The sequence below is a fragment of the Mirounga angustirostris genome, unplaced genomic scaffold (genome assembly GCF_029215605.1).
Source record: "Mirounga angustirostris isolate CCGP_5_RB_7025 unplaced genomic scaffold, mMirAng1.0.hap1 SCAF_4, whole genome shotgun sequence".
NCBI classification, from domain to species: domain Eukaryota; kingdom Metazoa; phylum Chordata; class Mammalia; order Carnivora; family Phocidae; genus Mirounga; species Mirounga angustirostris.
The window spans coordinates 42,125,223-42,149,165 of NW_026991712.1; the positions used below are offsets into that span (position 1 = coordinate 42,125,223).

At 40.4% G+C, this 23,943-nt stretch overlaps 1 long non-coding RNA gene across 4 annotated transcripts in view; it reads left to right on the forward strand.

Annotated features, from left to right (window-relative positions):
- The window catches only part of LOC123858899 (uncharacterized), a 109,079-nt gene that overhangs the window by 79,432 nt on the left and 5,704 nt on the right, over positions 1-23,943 (forward strand). For all 4 annotated transcript variants that reach the window (XR_010410587.1, XR_010410588.1, XR_010410589.1 and 1 more), the window contains one exon: positions 13,609-13,660. This is a non-coding gene — a long non-coding RNA (uncharacterized LOC123858899). The remainder of the gene's footprint in view (positions 1-13,608; positions 13,661-23,943) is intronic.

Sequence of the window (23,943 nt, forward strand, 5' to 3'; positions counted from 1 at the left end):
CCCAATGCCACATCATGGGCTACAGGAATCATTCTCCTGTTGGGCCAATATCACTCTATGGGAACTGACCCCATGGCCAAATTTATGATTAAGTCCATGTTCACTTCAAGCCTTACAGTCAACCCCCAGAGTCAGACAGAAAATAACTCACCCTGGCGCATCCCTGGGTCCCCCATCCACACACTGCAAGCATCTATAGCACAATTGTTAGGTACGATTAATGCCTCCCACCAAGCGCTTAACCACTCAAATCCACCCCTAGCATCTGACTGCTGGATCTGTATAAAGCCCGGTCCCATCACCTCCCATCTCGACACCGGGGACCTCAGATTATCTCTTTCTGCCTCCAGTACTGCTGTATGGCAACTCTTCCTCTCCCATCATGGGCCACAGTTGGGTCTGTGCACCTAACATCAGTTTTCTGGCTTGTGATCAAGGTGTATACATCTGCATCACCCCACACAATCAATCATGCACGCTTTTCAGTTTCTTACCTGATCTTTCAGTCCTCCCTGGGAGCAATGCCCCACTCATATGGAGACCTCCTATCCATCCTTGATGCTCCCCCATGGCCATCCCTCTTATTGTGAGCCTGCTGGCTGCATCAGGTGTTGCCCTCGGCACCACTGGCGTCAAGATGTATCAGGTTCAGTACCAGGGGTTAACTCAGCAACTCATGATGGACTTCTCCACACTCACTCAGTTGGCCCTGGCCCTGCAGTGCCAACTTAATTCACTGGCCTCAGTGGTCCTCCAAAACAGGCGCGGGCTTGACTTACAACTGCGCAGGGGGGCTCTGCCTCTTCTTACAGGAGGAATGTTGTTTCTGTGCTAATGAGTTGGGGGTGGTCCAAGAAACTCTGACCCAATTACAGGAACGAGTGCATCGTTGGTGGAAAACACTCCAGCAGACAACTTGGTGGGATACCCTCTTACAATGGTTCCCTTGGTTCGCCCCCCTCGTTGGCCCTCTCCTATTGCTTCTCCTCATAGTGGCATTGGGTCCTTATATTCTTAATGTCCTTACTAGGTTTATCACTACTCAAATTGCTAAAATCAGACTCCAGTTACTCCTTACTCACTATGGCCCCATAGAAGATGAAAATGATGCCCTCTAAACTAGGTGTTTAAAGGGGCATCAAAGTGGGGGAATAATGGGGAAAATCTGTGTCTTAAGATGGCTGACCGAGCCAGTGAGAGTCCCAGTCCTTGCCCCGGGGCTCTTCCAGGTTCTTCTCCCTGCTCTGCTTCCCATGCGCACCAATCCGGGTTCTTTTCCCTGCCCTGCTTCGCGCGCTCACCAAAAGTGCCAAGTATGCGGAAGTAGAAGTGTATAAATTGTCCCCTTTGTTTGTGCTCGGGGCTCAGACCTTTGGAGACCACTCTCTTCTGAGCCCGCCAGCTTTGAATAAACCTCCTATCCTCCAAGATCTCCGGGTGCCCCTTGGTTCCTCTGTTGGGCGATCCAGTCAGGTTCTGTAACAGTCTGGCTCAGGATCTTTCATGAAGTGGCAGTCAACTTCTTGACTGGGGCTGCAGTCATCTGAAGGGCTGGAAGATCCACTTCTAAGACTATTCACACTATTTTTGGCAGCCCTCAGTTCCTTGCTGGCTCTTTGCTACATGGGACTTGCTGTAGGCTTTCTGAGTGTCCTCAATATATGGCAGTTGGCTTCTCCCCCCGGTGAGAGCATGGGAAGGTGACCAAACAGAAGCCACACTGTCTATTATACCCCAATCTTGAAAGTGACATATGATTACTTCTTTTGTGTTCCATTGGTCAGTCAGACCAACTCTGTCAAATGCGAGAGGGGACTACACAAGGTGTAAATATCAAGAGGAGGGATCAGTGGGGGCCATCTTGGAAGCTGGTGACCACAATCCTGCTTATTTACTTCATTGCACTTATCCCAATCTTGGATTCTTTATCTGTTTACTTGTTGATTGGTGATCTCTTGCCCACTACATGAAAGTTGCACTAAGGCAGAGACACTTACCCGGCTCACTTTTGAATTTCTAGCCCCTAGGAAAGTGTTTGATACAATAAATATTGTTGAAAGAATGAATATGTGAGTGAACCCTATGGTAAAGTACAGGAAGTCACTAACCAACATTCATTTCCTCTAACTTTGTTTTTGTCACATTAGTTTGTGATTCTGTTAAGAATGACTTAGATCAGGGGCGCCTGGGTGGCTCAGTCGGTTAAGCGGCTGCCTTCGGCTCAGGTCATGATCCCAGGGTCCTGGGATCGAGCCCCGCATCGGGCTCCCTGCTCAGCGGGGAGCCTGTTTCTCCCTCTCCCACTCCCCCTGCTTGTGTTCCCTCTCTCGCTGTCTCTCTCTGTCAAATAAATAAATAAAAATCTTAAAAAAAAAAAAAAGAATGACTTAGATCACTGGACAGAGGCAGGAGCATGATACAGATGTCTAGTTTTATTTTTGTTTTTTTATTTGATAAATGGTTTAAAAGAATTAGCTGTATTCTTAGTCTTTCTTTTTCATTCTGTCAAATACATGTTCTAATAATAAAAATTATGTCTGGTATAGTACATCATAGTTTCAAAATTGCTTTCACATTCTACCTTTCATTTGATCTTAATGCCATGTTCAAGTTGGTAGAACTTGTATTTACAGATGAGGTATTGGAACTTGGAAAGGTCAGAGATTTACCAGAGGGATATACTTTGTGGGTAACATGGGGACCTAAAAAAAGCCTCTGTCTCCAAATCAAGGACACTGTCCCTGAGCCCAGATTGCCTTTGTTTAATGCTTATATGATCCTTCTCTCATGATAATTTTTTGATAGTCTTATATAAAATGATACTTTCAGAATAGCTATCTCAGAATAACTTACTTTCTTTCATAAGTGCATGGACTGTTTCTTGTACACCAGGGTGATTGTATTAACTTACCATTATGGCATGCGCTTTGTTTATTTTATTTAATTTAGTTATCATTTATTTGAGTGCCTGCTGTGTATACCAGAACTGTGTTATGTGCTGCATATAAAAAAGGTGAATAAAATATGTGCCATGATTTTAAAAAATGACCTTTTTTTTATATTTTATTTTCCTAATTCTAAAAACAACTTAGGTGTTTTTCAGAATTTTTGGAAAATATGGAAATGTGTAAAGAAGAAAAAAAAAATCTTCCATAAACCAACCAAATGTTAACTACCATTAACATTTCGGAGTATTTCCTTCCAGTGTTTCACTTATATGCATAGGTACATGTACATGTATATGTCAATATGTACTTTCCTATATTTTAATGCAAGAAAAAAATCACATTAAAATTTATTTTTTCTCATCCCATTAAAAAAAGACTTAGTCCCTAATTTACCTGGTCTTGGGCTAGTTAACGACTCCCTTGAGGTTGTAACAGACCCCAAGGGCTTGTACAGTCTGGGAAATTTGGAAGGGCTTCTGGTCTTCAGTCCATTGTGGTCTCAGCCCTCATAGACCATTCAGTGGTGGAGGCTCCTGAGTGTCAGGGCTCACAAGGGACTGTTGAGACCCCAGATCTCCAGGACCCATGCCCTCCTGTAGGGCACATTGAAGAAAGCCAGGGAGCAGAAACCCAGGGCTTGACTCCTCCCATCCCAGTCTTAAAAAACCTCTCTCCCCCTCAGTCTCTAACATCCTTTAGTCATCCCCTTCCACAAAGGTCCACCTTGCTCACTCTTGCTATGCGACTGGAATACCATGGATGTTAACTCCTTTTTGGAGCAAACAAGTGTCCAATCTCACAGACCTTGCTATTCTTCCGTGAGAGGAGAGGGAGAGATCACATTTCTATCCTCTTGCTAATGATTACTCAACAGAAAAAAAAGACAAGATGATAATTTATTAATTACACATGCTACTTTCTATATTTCTCTCTACCTATATTTAAATTTAAACGATACTGCACATAGTTTTGTATCCTGCTTTTTAACTTGATGCCATATCATGAACATCTCCCACATTATCAAATATATTATATAAAACAGGATTTTCCTACTTTCTGATGTTCCAAAGAGTTCTGAAATCAACATTTTTGAACATAAATCTTTGTTCAAACCTTGTGATCATTTTTCTGCTCTTAAAGAGTTCATGTCTGACTTGGGAATGAGAGGAAGACAATGAGAGACAGAGTTTTCATGTAGGTGGTGAACTGGACAATGGAGATAGACTACCAGGCACAAAATGGGTCAAACATGGGGGCCACCTCAGCATGGGTGACAGATTTGCTAAGATGTGTTTAGACGTGCTTCCTTAAATCCGCTGACAGTCAATGGCATAGACTTCAGATCTGACCCTGAAAGAGTGGTGTGGTTTAAGGCCTTGCTACTCAGAGTGTGGCCTCAGACCAGCAGCATCAGCAACGCAGGGTGGCTAAAATGTGGAATCTCACACCCTACTCCAGACCTTGATAAATTGTAGTTAGCATCACTATTATCGCATCCTAAGTCTTTGTGTTCCAACCAGCTGATAGGCATGCATTTTTAGCTTACAGCCTAATTTCCCTTTCCATCAACACAGAGCCCACGTTTGAAAATGCATGAGCAGTTATTGCTATTATGATGATGACTATTATTACTATTACCTTGATTTTATAGTGCATATTTTCTTTTAAGAGCCAAAAAGGCTTAAGAAATATTCTATCAGTAATCCTTATAACATCACTGTGAAATAGGTAGGTGGCAAATATAAACAAGTATCAATATTATGCTAAATCATACTTAAGTATATGGTGTGAAATCCTGAGCGATCTAATGAAAGCAATATCCTTTTGCGGCTGATGAAGTATTTTATGTTTTTATCTCTTACGTTAAATCAGTGAGGGGTGGGGCTTGGTGACCTATTATGTTTTTCTCCATCTCGCATTTAGATAATGTTCCTTTCTCATTTATATGAAAACGTTTAGATTTGTTTTTGAAAAATTCTAGGCCCAAAAGAAATTTTACAAACATGACCTCAGCAACGCCTGTATATAAGGGAAGCAGAGATACTGAGAATTACCAAGTGGAACTGAAATCAAAGGCCGTAATTGGATCCAATGAGCTTCTATATTGAGGCATTTCCAGCCTGAGTCCAAATCATCTTTCCATCTTGCCAGTTATTATGCCATATTAGTCCTCTCCAAACTTCCATCATTTGTTCATCACATTCACTAATTCTACTTTTTATCTTTAAAAAGCAACTAATTTAAGAAATCTTAAATAAATTTTCCCTAAAAGGAAATGTTACATACATATATATTATTATTATTTTTTAAAGATTTTATTTATTTGACAGAGACACAGCAAGAGAGGGAACACAAGCAGGGGGAGTGGGAGAGGGAGAAGCAGGCTTCCCGCCCAGCAGGGAGCCCGATGCAGGTCTCAATCTCAGGACCCTGGGGCCATGACCCGAGCCGAAGGCAGACGCTTAAAGACTGAGCCACCCAGGTGCCCAAGGAAATGTTATATTACCATTGCAAATGGAAGACCAGTAAAATCCTACTTGGGATCAAATAAAGTAACACTGAAAACCAACATCGTGAAAGCAAACAATGTTGTTAAATTCCAGTCTGTAGACTTTGGGCCTGAGGCTGGCTCTCTTTGTGAAAACGAGAGATTTAGCAAATACTGGAGTGGTGTGAAAGATATATAGGCACCAAACCGAGATTGTCTTCTTTTTTTTTTTTTTTAAAGATTTTATTTATTTATTTGAGAGAGAGAATGAGAGAGAGAGCAGGAGAGGGAGGAGGGTTAGAGGGAGAAGCAGACTCCCCGCCGAGCAGGGAGCCCGATGCGGGACTCGATCCAGGGACTCCAGGACCATGACCTGAGCCAAAGGCAGGCAGGCGCTTAACCAACTGAGCCACCCAGGTGCCCCACCAAGATTGTCTTCTTGAGGCAATTAGGAGAATTAACAGAGTTAGTAGGAGATTATTTTCCTGACTTTCTAATTCAGTGTTATTTGATGCCTATATGTGTACCACTCAAAACCATTTGCCTTCACTCCCATAGTTTTGAACATTAATTCTCAAGTGGTAACCAGTGCAGGCTCCTCACAGTTTCACCCATTACTCCTGCTTCCTTACAACAAAATACTTCCTGCTGTGGGCCTTTGTGAAGCTTCTCCCATCTGCTATGACTTCGCCTTTTCTCTGACCATCTGAATCTTACAGCCTTTGAGACTGATTTTAAATTCCTCTTGGTGAGGTTCTTTTATTTCCTGGGCTTGTGGAAATCTCACTGTTTTAAAAATTCCTTTTGCCATACTTGGTTCATATATTTTTTTAAGATTTTTTTTTATTTGAGAGAGAGAATGAGTGAGAGAGAGAGCACGAGCAGGGGGAGGGAGAGGGAGAAGCAGGCTTCCTGTGAGCAGGGAGCCCAGTGCGGGACTCGATCCGAGGACCCTGGGACCATGACCCGAGCTGAAGGCAGACACTTAACGACTGAGCCACCCAGGTGCCCATACCCAGTTCATATTTATCACACGTCAACTCAGTGGTTGAGAATCTTCTTGTGGGAGAATCTGTCTCCATTACCAGCTAGCGGGTAAGCTTTCTGTGGGCAGCCTGGCGTTTTAGGCTCCTTCTTAGCACAATGCCTTACAGGGAGCAGGTGCTCAGTCAGTAACTTGCTTATTTGGGACAAAATTTCTCTGAACTGGCTCCATTTGTGGTTTGAATATCCATGTGCTAACTGGGGCTGTATGTACAGTAGATTGATAGCTTTGAGGGTTCCTGTTTCACCTTGTCACTCTGTTCAGTGTTGCTCCAGCTGTAGAAACTTTTGGCAGCCTGTAAGTGAGAACACTAAGTTCCAATTTATTTCTGCTTTGACCTGGAAGTTATGGTTTGTGCTATTTGTGACATTCTTAGGGACCTTAGGAAAGCCTGTCTAACTCAGAGAAGGTAAACTAAATTGAATGGAAACTTTCGGTTTGGATTCAATCTAGTAGCCCAATCATCTAGAATTCATAGAAAGCATTCCAGGAAGAGGCAAGAAAACCATCTTAAGCCACCTGACACAGTTTTCATTATCCAGTCCACCAGATCATACTTCTTTTTTCAGTGTGCAATATTTTTCAGGCTCTCTCTACCATGATATGATTGTTTTTCAGTTGAATCCTTTCTTTTGGACTATGTTTGCCAGGTTAATTAATTGCATATGTCTCAGATCCTGAAACGTAATTGTTTCTAAGATTTGGATGCAATATTCCCCAAAAGATCACCGAATTTACAAACAAGTTGTTACTGCTAAAATCTTGGTATTTCGCTTGGGTAAAATGGAAAGTACCGAGATCATTATCTAAATACTGATAAACTTTCTCTGTTTGAAATCTTTCCATTGTGTATGGTTACGCTTCATATGACTTGTAAGATACCTGATGGTTGTGAGGACTCTTTCAAGAATATACTCTTATTTCAAAGGACTTTCCTTCGTCTGTGACACTTTTCAAAAACGGCTACAGTGCATTTTAAACAACATAGAAAATTATTATAAAACACTGGAACTCATATAGGAACCAGAGAAGTCAAATCCAAACGAGTAAATCCATAGTCCCTTCTTATTTTTGGTTAGAGGTGTTGAGATTGCATTTTCATGGCCTTTATAAAATTGTCAGTAACTGTAGGAATATTAAGGGGTTAATCCGTTTCATTGACTTAAATATTCCAAACCACAATGAAAACATTTTTGCACCTAAGAGGAAAGATTGTGGGTGAAAAACTGAAGATACATGATTTATCACTCCTCTCACAAATAAAATTTATTCATTGCATCCACCAGCCATCACACAGATGGTCAGAAAATTGGCTTTGTGTAGGGATGTGGATTCAGGCATGAATATTAATATGAGACAGATGTAAACGCATATTAATATGCATTTGCTTTGCATGGACTGACATTACAATATTTTCATTAAAGAAACTGCATTTGAAAAGAAAGTATAGGTCACCTTTTACAAAGCATAAAATTGTATGGTAGAATATATTTGTTGGCTCTGGAAAACTACTGTTGTTAAGAAATGGAAAAATTAATGTTGAATCTGTGGTCGGGTGTTTACAACATGGCAACAGAGGCATCAGAAAGATTTCACTCTTCTGGATTACAATTAAACTCTATTTTCAAACTTTAGCCGTGCGGGGGGGCAGGCTGCCACTCAGCAACCTAGGAAGCAAAGCCCTGTTTGGAGATGATACATGGACAAGTATAAATTATGAGGACTCTGAGATAAGCTAAACTATCAAGAAAGATCCATTCACATCCTAAGACACAAATTTTCAGTGTGCAGTTGCCATAATGGCAGTGATTCATAAAAATATAAGATTTATGCAGGCATGGTACTTAGGGATTTTTTTTTTTTTTTTTTTTTGGTGCGGGACAGCGTTTTATGCTCACATCAGCGCCAGCATCTGTGCTGTTAGTATCTGCTTATGGTAGCATTGTGCTTCCTTCCCAAGTGGAAGGAGAGAACGTGACATTGTAAAAAGCTATTCACATGCTTGCTGCTTTGTACTCACAAACCATTCACAGGGTGTTTTGCCACTAAAATATTGCTTACTGAAGAGAACAGCAGCTTTCTTCTGTTTGCGGATCCCTTTAAAACTGCTGTGTTGGCTCTTCAGACAAACATGATTACATCCCAGCACACGAACATGCAAGTTAATAATTATAAATGATCTGTTATTGATTATTCACTTCAGCAACTTCACTAATCCTTACAGAACCTCCGTGAAGCTTCTGAATTCCATTCTCCAACCCTCCTGTCTCCCCACCCCCCAGACTTCCTCTGCCTTTCTAGCTGGCCGTTGAAAAAATTCATCTAGAGGTCCAAGAGTGTGTCCAAAAACAGAGTTGGAATCCCCCCCCACCCAACCCCAGCACTAGCATGGATTCCTGGAGAGAGCATGGAATCTGGTCTGGGATCTGGAAGCTTTGGGTTCAGATCTTGATTCTGCTTCTCACTGGCCTCATGATTCTAGGCAAATAACTTTTCTGAGCCTCAGTTTCTTATGGGTAAAGAAAAGGCTACTTTCATTTGGTCGTTTGGCATATTACTTATGAAAACTTATGTGAAATTGCTAGCATGTCTGGCACATAGTAATTTCTCAGTTCTATTTTCATAGTTTTTGATTTCTTTTGCTGGCCCAGCCATTTTTCCAATCTCTCTGTCTCTTTACTCAGCTATTATCCGTTCTGTTTCTTACTCATCTTCACTGTCATCATTCTGCTTTGGCCTCGCTTACACTTCTCCTGGTGTACAACCATTTATAATACAATGGTTTTGTACCTGGTTTTCCCATCTACTCATCAACCACGGGACAAGTTGATTTTCCTAAAGCATAGCACTGATCAGGTTTCTTCTTTGTTTAAAATCCTTCAGGGGTTTAGCATTACTTATCAAGCAAAACCCAAATCTTTGTTGGCAGGCAAGGTCTCTTTTTGCTGAGCCTCTGATCTGCCCCTTTAGGCCAATCTGTCTTCTTCTTTTTAAAAAAGATTTTATTTTTAAGTCATCTCTACACCCAAAGTGGGGCTCGAACTCATGACCCCGGGATCAAGAGTCACATGCTCCGCCGACTGAGCCAGACTGGTGCCCCCAGTCTCTGTCTTGTCGTACTTCTCCTGGACTGCTTTTTCCAAACCTGCTCTCACTTTCCTGCCTTGTCCTTGCCTGGATTCTGTCGGGAAGAGCGTCTCTCTGTAGCACCACCTGGTGCTCCTTTCCCAGGAATATTTTCCTCAGAATACCCATAGCATTTGGTTTCAGTCCAATAAATGTTTGTTACAAAGTTTATTTGACAAATACATTTTTCGAACTCGAATTCATTCAGCCTTCAGCTCTTTCATGTGTCCATTCTACAGATGAAGAAGCTGAGGCACAGAGAGGGAGTAACTCTCTTGGTCATAGAGCTGGTAAGTGACAGATTGGGGATTCCAACCCAGGTGGTGTGGCTGCAGGCTGTTATTAGCCACATGTATTCTATACCATGCTGCTTCTCAACTTCAAAATTTTTAACATTTCATGTGTGTTCCTGCTAGTCCTATTCCTGTTAATGTACTGTTGCAGTTCTCTACCAAGCTTTCCTTTTTTTTTTTTTTAACAACGATTATTTGTCTAGTTTATTGAATCATTTAGCCTTTTCTACCATGTTTGAGTCAAAAATTAAACCAGTGTTTGTCTGAAAGGGTTCTGGATGAGCAAAGCCATTTGATAGTGGATATCTATCTATCTATCTATCTATCTATCTATCTATCTATCAGATATTTCTTTATATATTTATGTGTTATATTTCTTTTAGGGGCTGATATAAAACATTTCCACTCTGGTTCCATAATCCTTGTGTATCAATTATACATATATTTTTTTAAAGATTTTATTTATTCATTTGAGACACAGAGATAGAGAGAGAGAGAGCATGAGCAGGGGGAGAGGCAGAGGGAGAGGGAGAAGCAGGCTCCCCGCTGAGCAAGGAGCGCAGTTCGGGGCTCGATCCCAGGACCCTGGGATCATGACCTGAGCTGAAGGCAGACGCTTAACCATCTGAGCCACCCAGGCGCTCCTATACATGTTGTTTATATATTGAAGATTTTCAACAAGATGGGATGTCTTGCATTAAGCAGGCCAAGAACATTCCCATGCCTCTAGGCACCCGGTAGTTTCTAGGTGGAAAACTAGCCTGTTTTTCTCACTGCCTTATTTCCAGTGTCTAGCATATTGCCTGGAATATGGCTGGTAAACAAATGCTCAAAGAACCATTCTATTTCCTCATGTTGTTCTAAGTACTCTTAGTAATAAGTTATTTATATGTTAATTTATTCCTTCATGTTTGTTATGATCACCCTTGGTGTGGTTCCTAAAGTTGCAATACAGAGTTCCACATGCAGTCACTTCCAAAGAAACAAAGAAATGAATCTTTATTTCCCACTTGAGGGTGGCTGGGTATCATAGCAAATGGAGCCCAGGGTGATTACAGAATATATTTAATAGGTCCCTTGATCCTACTTCTCTCCACGTCTGAAGGTGTCAATTTTTTTAAAGCAGGGGTGCTTAGTCAGGGGCACACATACCCTTTAGGAGATCCATGGATGGACTTCAGGGTCTAGGAGATTGCTAAAATTGTGTACATAATTGTATATGAATTTTTGGGGGGAAGAGGTCCATAGATTTTTTTTTTTATTTTTTATTTGAGAGAGAGAGAGAATGAGAGACAGAGAACATGAGAGGGAGGAGGGTCAGAGGGAGAAGCAGACTCCCCGCCGAGCAGGGAGCCCGACGCGGGACTCGATCCTGGGACTCCAGGATCATGACCTGAGCCGAAGGCAGTTGCTTAACCAACTGAGCCACCCAGGCGCCCGAGGTCCATAGATTTAAAAGAATAATTTATATTATTCTGCTTTGCCTTTTAAATGATAAAGTAATATGTTCATACTGTGAAAAATTCAAACTGTATAGAATATCAAGTAAAAAAATTCAGCCAGCACAGAAGCATATCAAATAATAAGTTAGAATTTGTTTTTTCTTCACTTTTCTCTCTTTACATCTTCAATCTCTTAATCTCATAAGAGGATCATACCATGGTTCTATTTGACGACTGACTTTAATAATACAAAGTTATATTTCCATACAAGTACATATAGACCAGCCTTTTTGAAAACCTTTATTTTGATATAATTACAAATTCACATGAAGTTGAAGAACATGTATAGAGAGGTCCGGTGTTTCAGGACCACTGGTAATATATCGCATAACTATAGTACAGTACCAAACCGGGAGGCTGATGTTGAGGTCTACAGAATTTATTAACATTTTTCCAGTTTTACCTGTCCCTGTGTGTGTGGTTCTATGCAGTTGTCTTATGTACTATGCATGTAACCATGACTACAATCAAGGTGCGGAACTGTCTGCAATCACAAGGACCTCTCCTGCTACTCCTTTGATAGCCGCATCCACCTCTCTGTCTGCTATCCCTAATCCCTGGCAACCACTTATCTGTTGTTTAGCTCCATAATTTTGTTATTTCAAGAATGTTATATAAAGGGAGTCATACAATTTGGAGTCTTTTGAAATTTGCTTTTTTTTTTTTTTTTTTCCACTCGGCATAAGTCCCTGGAGATTTACCCAAGTTGTTGAGTTTATCTGTGGTTCACTTCCATTTATTGCTAAGCAATATGTGGTACAGGAGGTGGGTGCCACAGCTGGTTTCTCCATGTGCCCACTGAAAACCATTTAAGTTGTTCATGGTTTTTGGCTGTTGTGAATAAAACTGCTATGGACACTAGTGTACCGGTTTTTGTGTGGAAAAGTCTTCATTTTTAAAAAGATTTTATTTATTTATTAGAGAGAGTGAGTGAGAGAGAGAGCGGGGGGCAGAGGCAGAGGGAGAAACAGACTCCCCGCTGAGCAGGGAGCCTGATGCGGGGCTCGATCCCAGGACCCTGAAATCATGACCTGAGCCGAAGGCAGACGCTTAACTGACTGAGCCGCCCATGCACCCCCAAGTCTTTATTTCTTTGGGATAAGTGCCCAACAGTGCAATTGCTGGGTCACGTGATAAGTGCTTGTAGTTTTATTAAGCACTACAAAACTATTTTGAGGTCTGTAGCTTTATCACAGGTTATCAAAGGGAACCGTGATCCTAAGAAGGCTGAACCAACTTGACATGACCCACATATGGTCTGTGACCCAATTATTTGCTCCAAATTGTCATGTAAGGAAACTTTTCTTTTCTCATTCTTTCTTCTGTTACCTCATAGGCACTTCGCACGAAACCTTCAGCAATGTTTCTTTGAGGACATTCCTTATCATTTACAACCCTCGTCCTAGGACTCCTCTAACTTCTATTCCTCTGCAGTCTTTTCAGTGCCCATTATCTCTAAGAGGAATCAGCAACAACTCTTGCTCTCAGGGATTTTGACTGCATTTACCATACTGTTCTTATTTATTTACATTGTCGACACTTCATCTACTGATTGTCCGTGTCTGCTCTGTTAATCCTGTGTCTTATAGACAATTAAGTCCTTTCTACTTACTCTTGCACTGTGTTTCCAATATTCCCTCTACCACATGTCGACTGGTCTTCACAACACACTGGATGCTCGAAGCCAGTGGATTATTCGTTCAGTGCACTGAGTCCTTCAGCTGCTTCCAGTGGAGGGATGTGCTCAGAAGGATCAATGGAGCTTGTTCCCAAGCCCGTTTTCCAGATGTGTTTGTTGTTGAAATTATGTAAATTGATTAAATATTATGTAAAGTGGTCATATATAGGTGGGAAAGAAAGATATTGTTTTTATGAAAACTTAAGTTGCATGTTTCGAAAGTCTTAAGGAACTCACTAAACAAGTTGCAGTTCAATTTAGTGTGGAGGAAAATCTAGAAGGATTTTGCCCTTAGACTGTTTTACAAGTGTCTGCATGTTCTGTTTCTTGTTAAAGAAAGTACAACTGGAAATTATAGATACATTATGGGTGTGGTTTATGCAAGAAAAAAAGGCTTCGCACTATTTCATAAGCTTGATGAATTTTCATTTGTATATTTTAAGTTACTGTAAAATATGTAAGGTATGTTTGTATCACCTTAGGACTCTCCCTTTTAACGGATATTTTTGCTTATGTAACTAATTCCAGGACTGAGTTATGTGGGAAACGCAGCCTGCAACAATGTGATGGCATTTTGCAGGTAAGGAAACTGAAATTTACAGAGATTATGTAACTTGTCTTCTTTTTCCAGAGGATTAATGATCCCCCAGTGGATATTGCAAAAATAGGATTGGGTATACATGTCATGTGTTGGGAAATTGCTTGATCCTATATCAAGGTTTTATTTATTTATTTTTTAAACCTTTATGTAATATGCATATTGGTGCCTGAAACCATTATTGATAGTGATGATAAATTTAAAACACTGTGACATTGTAATTAAAATACTTAAGAATGTTGAGTTAAAAAAAAGCAGGTTACAAACCCTGTTTATAATATAAATCCAGTTTTGAGAAGAAATATATATATATCCAATTTTGGGGAAAAATATATATGCTTTAGATTAGCATTACTGTCTAATACGCATCTTCCACATAAAATAGACCGACAACATTTTTACCAAGTCTTAATGATTGTTTTTCTTTCTGAATGGTAAGAGGAGAGATCATTTCTTTATTTTGCTTTTCTGTATTTTAAAAAATTGCCTCTAGGCATATATAATATTTTTATGATCATTTAAAATGTTCTGAAAAACCAGTCATGGACTTGATTTTTTTCATTCTCCTTCACCTTAAAAAATATGCTGACTGGTCTATTATTACAGTCATTTTAATGCTGGTGGCATGGGATCAGGGGAAGTGAAGGACTCTTCCACAATATTTTCCCTTTGTCTGGTCTTCTGGACAAATCGCTTTAAAAAACAGGCCCACATTCTGACCTGCTTTTCTCTGATACCTGACAATTCGTCTCAGATGTTTCTCTCCCGGGTCTACCAATGTCTTATCATTGCTGCGTTCTGAAGAATTGAATGCAGTATGAGTTGATTTAACAGAGCTCTGTCATCTTCGATCTCTATTATGTCTAAGATTATAAGAAGTCTCCTGTCTTGTGACCTGGAATGGCCCTGCTAGAATGAATAATTCACCATCTAGGCTTCTGTGAGAGTCACCTTATCTATGCCTTACCTGTTTTTAATGGAAGTTTTCTAACAAATGAAAAAATATGGGTAAATAATTTTTCAGATTTTGTTTCTTATACCCCTGTAGTAGATTCCTGAGCTATATAAATGTGCAAATGAAAGCTGTCTCTTATTATCCACCTGGCTTTCTCCGTGCAACTCATTTAGCTACACCTCTGTCTTTTCTTTTTGATGTAACAATTGCTGAGATGAGGATGAATTGTAATATTACTTGTCTGGAATCGGAGTGAAATATGCCCGGAGAATGCAATGATTAGGGTGGGGGGAGGGTGTTTCTATGTGAGAAACATACTCTTTTTTAAAAATCAGCATTGGTGGAAAATTGCCAGCTGATACATGGAGCTTTTAGTTAAAAACAAAGTCCTAGATTATAGTTTTCCACAGAAACATGGTAATAATTCATTAAACTTTAACAGTTTAATCCAGAAGTCAGTGATGGTGGGGGGCCTCCGTGTGAAGCATAGAAAAAAAAAAAATCTCTCTGAGGTTTGGTGCAATTTTCTTGCTTTTAATCTGGTGTTCAGGGTGTTTCCAATCATCCTTGCTTCACAGTTGGGAGTTTTTCCTTGGCGTTCTCAAAGATTGTAGAAGGAATGATAAAACAGCTGTTATCAGGCTGTGTGAGAATCTCCCTCTTACCTCACCACAATAGGAGGGTGAGGTACAGATGTTGTTTAATGAAGAACTTAAGAGACAGGTCAGCCTGTCCAGCCTGGATGAACACAAGGCTGTAATTGCTCAAGTAGGGACACATGTTACACCCCAAAGAGGATTCTCTTTGACAGCTCCAGCTTTTCTGGCTGAGTCCTCCGAGAGGCGAGAATAATGATGTCTGTGGATGTATCTTGATGTGTGTAAGGGGACACAGGGAGGGTGGCGGGTGACAGATATGAGGGTCACGAAATGGTTTAACTTTTCCTTTGTCTTCCAAATTTAAGACACTTGTGGCATAAGAATTGTCCTAAGAGTTCAGTATTTGACTTTTCTTGAACAATTCAATTCTCAATGCTAATCCACCTGCCAATCAACACCTCGGAAACAAATGGAAAGTATGAGAGGATGAGTCAAATGCCTTACTCATTACAGAGATTTCATGAGCAGAGAACAAGAGGGAGTTCACTCAAGTGATCTCTCAGGACAGCATCCCAGAACTTCTGCTAACAATCAACTGATCCATAGAGGTCTGATTCTACTCTTGTTCAGTTGACACAGGTTCCCCAGCCATCCAAGTGCAGGGCTTGACCCTTCTAGTGATTAAACACTCCTCGCGCTTTGGTGAGCCAATGGATCACATATGAGTGTGATAAGGGCTCTAACAAAAAGAATTGTAGAAGATAAGTTTCATTTTTTAAAGTACTGTCACCTTTTGTCTATCTTTTAAATACAATATAAAAATTTTTTTACCAAAAAAAGAAAGAATTGAAAAAAATAAAAGAGAAATAAAATATCTTTGAATCGTAACCCCAGTAACCAGTGGTAATTATTGTTAACATCTTGGTGTAGGCTTTCCTGTCCTGTTTCTTACGCGTGTGTACACCACCCCCCCACATACATTTTGATTTTTTAAAATAATAATCACATGAGTCATCACATTCATATTGTTTAATAATCTGCTACTTTCACTTGATAATATCATGGTCATTGTTTCATGTCAGTACATTAAGCCTCGGGTTATAATTTTTAATAGCCACATTGTAATCAATTGTATAGATTTATCTTTAGTTATTAAGCTGATTCCTTATAGATGGACATTTAGTTTTTTCCCACCATTCTGCAATTATAACAAACTCTATGATAAATACTTTTGCAATTTTTTTTTTACACATTTGACAAATTATGTTAGAAAATAGAATTTCTGGAAAAAAGAAATTGATAGCTACAGCCAAACTGTCACCTAAAGATGTTAAACCAATTTATGTTCCTGCCAATAGTGTATGAGAATTCCTGTGTTTTCTCAAACACTTGCCAACATTAGGTTTTGTGTTTAAAAAAATCTATATTAATCTGTTAAATTAAAAATATTATCAGTTTGTTGTCCTGATTTGCATTTATTTTCTAACTAATAAGATAGAGCATTTTTTATATGCTTGTAACCACTTGTATTCTATGTTTTACCATCTGCCTTTTCATAACTTTTGTTCATTTTTTATCCTATTTGGCTGTTTATATTTTCCTTATTGATTTTTAAGTTCATTATGTATTAAGCATATTAATTATTTTGTCATGAATTCTTTCCCATAAGTCCCCAGTTTGTCAACTGACTTTCTAAAAACCTTGTTAATGGTTTTTTGGGTCAAAGAGAAACTTTAAAAATGGTATGTAATAAAATCTGTTCATCTCTTCCCTTTATGATTTCTATCTTTGCTGTAATTCCCAGCCCAAGATTATGTAAATTTCACTGATATTTTCTTCTAGTACTTTTATGATTTATTTGTTCTTATTTGAATCTTTAGTCTATATGGAATGTTTCTTACATTCCAGTATACAGCACTGGTTAGGAACTTAACCCTTTCTCCTTAAATGGTTAACTACATTCTCCATCATCACATATTGAATTTTCCATCATTTCATTATTGTTTTGAGATGCTTTCTTTATCAGATTATAAATTCTGATACATACTGGGTCTGTTTCTGAATTTACTCTTCTATTACTCCATCTACTCTTATGCCAGTGTCATACCCTTTCAAAAACTCTGACATAATGTAGTGGACAACTGGAGGGCATATCCTTTTGTCTACTTAGCCATTGCACACCACCATCTTCCCATAGCAGTTATGAATGTATGCCTGGACTTGAGTCCAACCCTGTTACTTACTGCATGTGTAATCACAGGCAAATTGCCCACCTCTTTCATGCGTTGATTTCTTCCTGTGTTGAATGAAGAAAATATACCTCACAGAGTTGTTGTGACAAGTGATGTAATCTGTGTAAAGCTCTCTGTGCGGAGCTTGGAATATAGTATGTTCACCAATAACTTAGTTCATAATAGACATTAATTTTTTAATTTTTTATTTATTTTTATTTTTAAAAGATTTTATTTATTTGACAGAGAGAGAGAGAGAGAGAGACAGTGAAAGAGGGAACACAAGCAGGGGGAGTGGGTGAGGGAGCAGCTGGCTTCCCATGGAGCAGGGAGCACAATGTGGAGCTGGATCCCAGGACCCTGAGATCATGACCTGAGCCGAAGGCAGACACTTAACGACTGAGCCACCCAGGCACCCCATAATAGACATTTAGGACATGGTCCTTCTCATGGTTTTGCTCATGACTTGACTGGAAAGATTAAGGATAAACATGAAAAGGGAGATAACTTGATGACACACCGTAAGGTGAACACGCACATTCCAAACCTCCCCTCTGTTAGGTGGCAGACTCAGGGCTGCTGTGGCGGGAACAGAGATGTGTGTAGGGCAGCTGCAGCTCAAGACATATTTCAGGGTGGCAGTGACTTGATTTGGTCATCAATGTCCAGGAATTGTTCTCAGCTTTGTGGTCCAGTTGATCTAGAGTCAGTTCAGATCTGGAGTCACACCCAGCAAATACATGGTTTCAGGTTATCTGATCTGAGAAGACGCACATGTCTAATGCTCTCAGATCATGTGCCCTGTCCAGAAACCATGGAGATCTGCATTCTGCTGGCTGCTTTTATAAACATGGTACAATCCCTCTCCTCATTTTTTTGTCTACCAATCATTATGATGTTCAAGTTTCCCAAATCAGAGGGGTGGTGCCTATTGCAGGTGCCCAGATGCAGTGGCAGCTTATCTGGTGCCTTCTTGCTCATGGAGTCTGAGTCTCTTAAATTGTTTATGAATGTGGATTTCCACTGTTTGGAAGGCCTGCCTTTGATACCACGTATGACACTAAAATGACTTAATGTGACTTATATTAACTTGTTATACTCTTTTCTGTTCCTTTACCCAGCAGCTATTCCTTATGCCAGCCTCTCAAAGCTGGATAAATTATTTCTGCACCCCCATATAGAGTAACTCTTCTAGAACAGGAATAGTTACTTTTTAATGCGATGTCTATCTCCTGTTCACTACTGGATAAATACAGACAAATTCACATTCTTTGCCTATTTTCCTTGATTACACACACACCTCTCTTCTGTTGCTATAGCTCTCCTTTGTACTTGTTATCAAATACAGTTGATTAAGTTATAACCTTCGTTCCCTACATTCTAGCCTTTAGAATGGTGGGCTTGGCAGATTCCTAAGTCCGTGCAACAACACATTTACACCCCAACTCTTAGGACCACTGAATATGCTAACCCTTGTACGCTGACTTTTCCCACCTTCTGTTTCAATGGGTGCTTGTTTCCTGACCTTGCCTTCAAATTCAGAGGGTGTAGATTCTTGATTATGGCCCCCAAATGAGCGGCGACTTCTTTCATGCTACTAAAAGGAAGCTTCTGCTTTCATCTTAGTTCCATTTTCCTTGGGTGACACCAGACAAGGGAGTTAGCAGTTTTCACATCTAATGTTATCTATCTATAATATAACAGTGGGCTTTATTGTTCCAAACTGCTGTTGAAAGACACAACCACTACTGAGCCATTACCTATATATATTTTTATCACTCACTATTCATTATAATGCCTTTGTGTTCTGTCTGCGTTATCAGAGGCAACTAGTATTTATTAGGTATCCCCTGGATGTGTGATGTTGTGGGAGGTGCTGCCAAGGGCACTTGTTTAGAATGAAGCATTACATGGGAGGAAGGTGACAATTTTTCTTTATAGGGAGTGCACCACTCTACCTTTCACTGTAGTTTTGGCCACCAGGTTGGTCAAATTATTCATTTTGTCCCTTGGACTCTGTTAGGATTTCCTAGAAATGTGAGTGTGTTTGTCATGTGTTTTAGATGGGCTCACTGCAATATGGCCTTTGCATGAATACAATAAGAAAAGATAGTCCCTTCCATTATATATAAAATGTGTGTGTGTATTTATATCTCAAGTGCCATAAGAACTTCTGCTTTCACTTCAGTATGTATGCTGTGGAGCTGGGTTAATTTAATAGAAGACTTATAAATATTTCTAGACCCATTTCCCCAAATAAACTTAGCTGACCGGGGCGCCTGGGTGGCTCAGTCGTTAAGCGTCTGCCTTCGGCTCAGGTCATGATCCCAGGGTCCTGGGATCGAGCCCCACATAGGGCTCCCTGCTCCGCGGGAAGCCTGCTTCTCCCTCCCCCACTCCCCCTGCTTGTGTTCCCTCTGTCGCTGTGTCTCTCTCTGTCAAATAAATGAATAAAATCTTAAAAAAAAACAAAAACAAAAACAAAACTTAGCTGACCTTATTCCACATCATATCCTGGAATTTCTGGTGAGTACTTAATGTTCCCTTCCTGGAGTAGTTTCTGACTTCTTGGCGTCTGATTAGTATAGAATCCGAGCTCCCAATTTTCTTCATCTTTGGATTCATCAACCATCTCAAGTCTCACAGTGTATATGTAGCTGCAGTAATCACCCTCTTGGTATAGTGGGTCTGAGCTATCTGTCCATTTTGGCATACATAGTACTCCCTTTGATCCTACTGTCTCTTGGTCTCTGGGGTACCTGCCATTGAATCATAGAGTCCTGCTAGATACTGACAAGTGGCAAATCTGACATGATCTTTTTGAAGTTTTGGATGATTCTTTTATTATGAGAATGATGATGGTTTGAGTTATGACTTGTTTCTTTTTTTTTTTTTTAAGATTTTTTTTTTATTCTTATGTTAATCCCCATACATTACATCATTAGTTTTAGATGAAGTGTTCCATGATTCATTGTTCGTGCATAACACCCAGTGCTCCATGCAGAACGTGCCCTCCTCAATACCCACCACCAGGCTAACCCATCCTCCCACCCCCCTCCCCTCTAGAACCCTCAGTTTGTTTTTCAGAGTCCATCGTCTCTCATGGTTCGTCTCCCCCTCTGATTTCCCCCGCTTCATTCTTCCCCTCCCGCTACCTTCTTCTTCTTCTTTTTTTTCTTAACATATATTGCATTATTTGTTTCAGAGGTACAGATCTGAGATTCAACAGTCTTGCACAATTCACAGCGCTTACCAGAGCACATACCCTCCCCAGTGTCTATCACCCAGTCACCCCATCCCTCCCACCCCACCCCCCACTCCAGCAACCCTCAGTTTGTTTCCTGCGATTAAGAATTCCTCATATCAGTGAGGTCATATGATACATGTCTTTCTCTGTTTGACTTATTTCACTCAACATAATACCCTCCAGTTCCATCCACGTCGTTGCAAATGGCAAGATCTCATTCCTTTTGATGGCTGCATAATATTCCATTGTATATATATACCACATCTTCTTTATCCATTCATCTGTTGATGGACATCTTGGCTCTTTCCACAGTTGGCTATTGTGGACATTGCTGCTATAAATATCGGGTGCACGTACCCCTTCGAATCCCTACTTTTGTATCTTTGGGGTAAATACCCAGTAGTGCAATTGCTGGATCATAGGGTAGCTCTATTTTCAACTTTTTGAGGAACCTTGCATTCCAGAGTGGCTGCACAAGCTTGCATTCCCACCAACAGTGTAGGAGGGTTCCCCTTTCTCCGCATCCTCGCCAACATCTGTCGTTTCCTGACTTGTTAATTTTAGCCATTCTGACTGGTGTGAGGTGGTATCTCATTGAGGTTTTGATTTGGATTTCCCTGATGCCGAGCGATATTGAGCATTTTTTCATGTGTCTGTTGGCCATTTGGATGTCTTCTTTGGAGAAATGTCTGTTTATGTCTTCTGCCCATTTCTTGATTGGATTCTTTGTTCTTTGGGTGTTGAGTTTGATGAGTTCTTTATAGATTTTGGGTACTAGCCCTTTATCTGATATGTCATTTGCAAATATCTTCTCCCATCCTGGAGTTATGACTTGTTTCTTGTTTTCTACCTAAAGTTCCTTAGCAGAGCTAAAATCAATCCTGGTGTGATCACTGGTCATACGAAGTAGAGAGTTGCATGATATTTTTTTGGACACCAAGAGGGACTCATTTTATCAAACACAGAAGCAAGCTAACCCATTAAACAAGGCATTTCAGTGCAATGGAATGTACTGGATAGTCATCATTATTAATAAAAATATTGATAAAAATTTTAATGCATGCAATCTTATCATTTTACATAATAGCCAGGTATTTATTAGGCTTTAACTTGCATGATGTGGTATGTTTTCCATGTGTGTCCTTTTATTCAACCTAGGCAAAGTAGATACCATCGCCTTGTGGGGAGTCATCATGGGGTATTGGAGAACCAGACAAACCTGGTTTGGCTTCCACTGCAACTACTCTAATCACCCAGTAGTACATGCAAGCAACTTACATGCAAGCAAACAACTTGAGGATTGTATCATTTGGGTTCCAGTCAGGAGGCTGAACCATACGAATTATGTTAACAGAGAATTTAATAGTAAGAATTGTTAACCAAGTGTTAGAGAAATGAAAAGGTTAAAAACGAACACCTAGGTATCATGGCGGTGGTGATACAGGAAGAAGCTACCATCCTTCAGCTAGGGAAACAAGAGAAAGAAGATGGAATTATTAAAACTTAGAAGATTGGAGGAAAGACCTCACAGGGCCAGGACGCAGATCTCTGAGGAGGGTGTGCTGGCTGGGCTGGTGTCACTGAAGAGCTGCTTCTACGAGTTTTAGAAAACCTGTACACTTTCCTCACTGTTGCTACTGGAGTGAAAACTGCTACTGTGAGCGGGAATGAGCTGCTGCGGCCAGAGCTGGGAGGTGGTGTTGCTGGGGTGAAGCAGACAAGAACAGGGAATAAAAGCAGGAAGGCGCGAATCCTTCCTCCGGCCGGCTTGCGGTCTCTCTGACGCCCCCTAGTGACAGAGCCTAACAGGGAGCAGCAGGCTCTGTCTGTGGTCTGCAGAGTCCCAGGCCCACCCAGCCCCACGGAGCAGAGTGGAGCAGAGAAGGCTGGTGCCAGATGGAGAAACAATCGTTTCATAGCCAGCACGGGCTTGATGTTGCCTCCCCAATGGGTTATTTTAATCATTGTTGATATTGAAATTTATGTAAAGAATCAAGTATGATGACTAGTTCATAGTAAGGGCTAAAACTCCTCCGTTCTTTTCAATTCTTACTGCTTTACAAAGTCTTCCACCAGCCTAGTTCTTAAAGCTTGTCAGTTACCCTTTGATACTCTGATTCCTCTGTTTTGACCCCAACCCCCACCATAGTAGCATTTTATGTGTGGATCAGTGGAATTGGCTCTGGAATTCATTGGTTATTAGCTGTGGCCTTTGGGCAAGTTAATTAAGTTCTCCAAGCCTAAATTTACATTATATGAGATAACACATGGACCATGCGTAATTCAAAGCCTTGCAAATAAGTGTTTAAACATGTTAGCTGCCATTATTGTCATCCTCATCATCACTGTCATCATTTCATGTGTATGGAGAAGGAGCAACAAAATAAGCCTCAACCTAAGATACAACATCTGAGAAGCCAGCTCTCTCCCAAATCACCACTGATTACCTTTATCTCTGAAACCTAACCATTCTAATGAAAAAGAAACAGTTTTCCTCTTCAGCCATCTACCTCATTTTTGGTTCTTTAGAAAATTTCTATTTTTCTAATTTTTGATATTCTGAAAGAAGCCAGCATTACCAATTCTGTTTTGTATTAGAGGCCATTGAGACCTGAGATTCTTTGAGACTTTCCCTGAGTCATGCATGTGTTTGTAATAAAGCCTGGAAGGGATTCAAAAATCCATCATGCCACTATCAGGGACTCTTGAATTCTGAAGCATTCCTGGCTCCCACTTGCTCAGGGATATGGAGACTGTCAGTAGAAATTCAGAACGAGTGTTCTGCATGGTAATGCGGTACATCACTGCTAGGTCCTGAGGCAAGCTGAGGACATCCTGAATTTTATGCATTATGCATGAGAGGGTGTAAGAAATAAAGGATCAATCATCTTCTCCCTCAGATAACATTGATCATTTGCTACACATTATTTGGCTGGGCTCTGTGCAGATTTATTTTCTCCAATGAGAACGAGAAGCAGATTGCCTGTTTTCTTAATGAGCAATGACATCAATCTAGCCAAATCTATCTAATGCACTGGATGACTCTCTCTCTCTTTCTCTCTCTCTCTCTGCCCCCCTCTCTGCCATAGTTAGAAGAAATGGGGACAGCTTCTGAAGACCGTGCCAGCTCCTGTGAGGGTGGTGACAGAGTGGGAAAATTGGGTCTAATTCAGGGTGATGAAGAGTCTCTTTCTCTCCCTTTACTTTTTTCTCTCTTTAATTTAAAGCTGTGT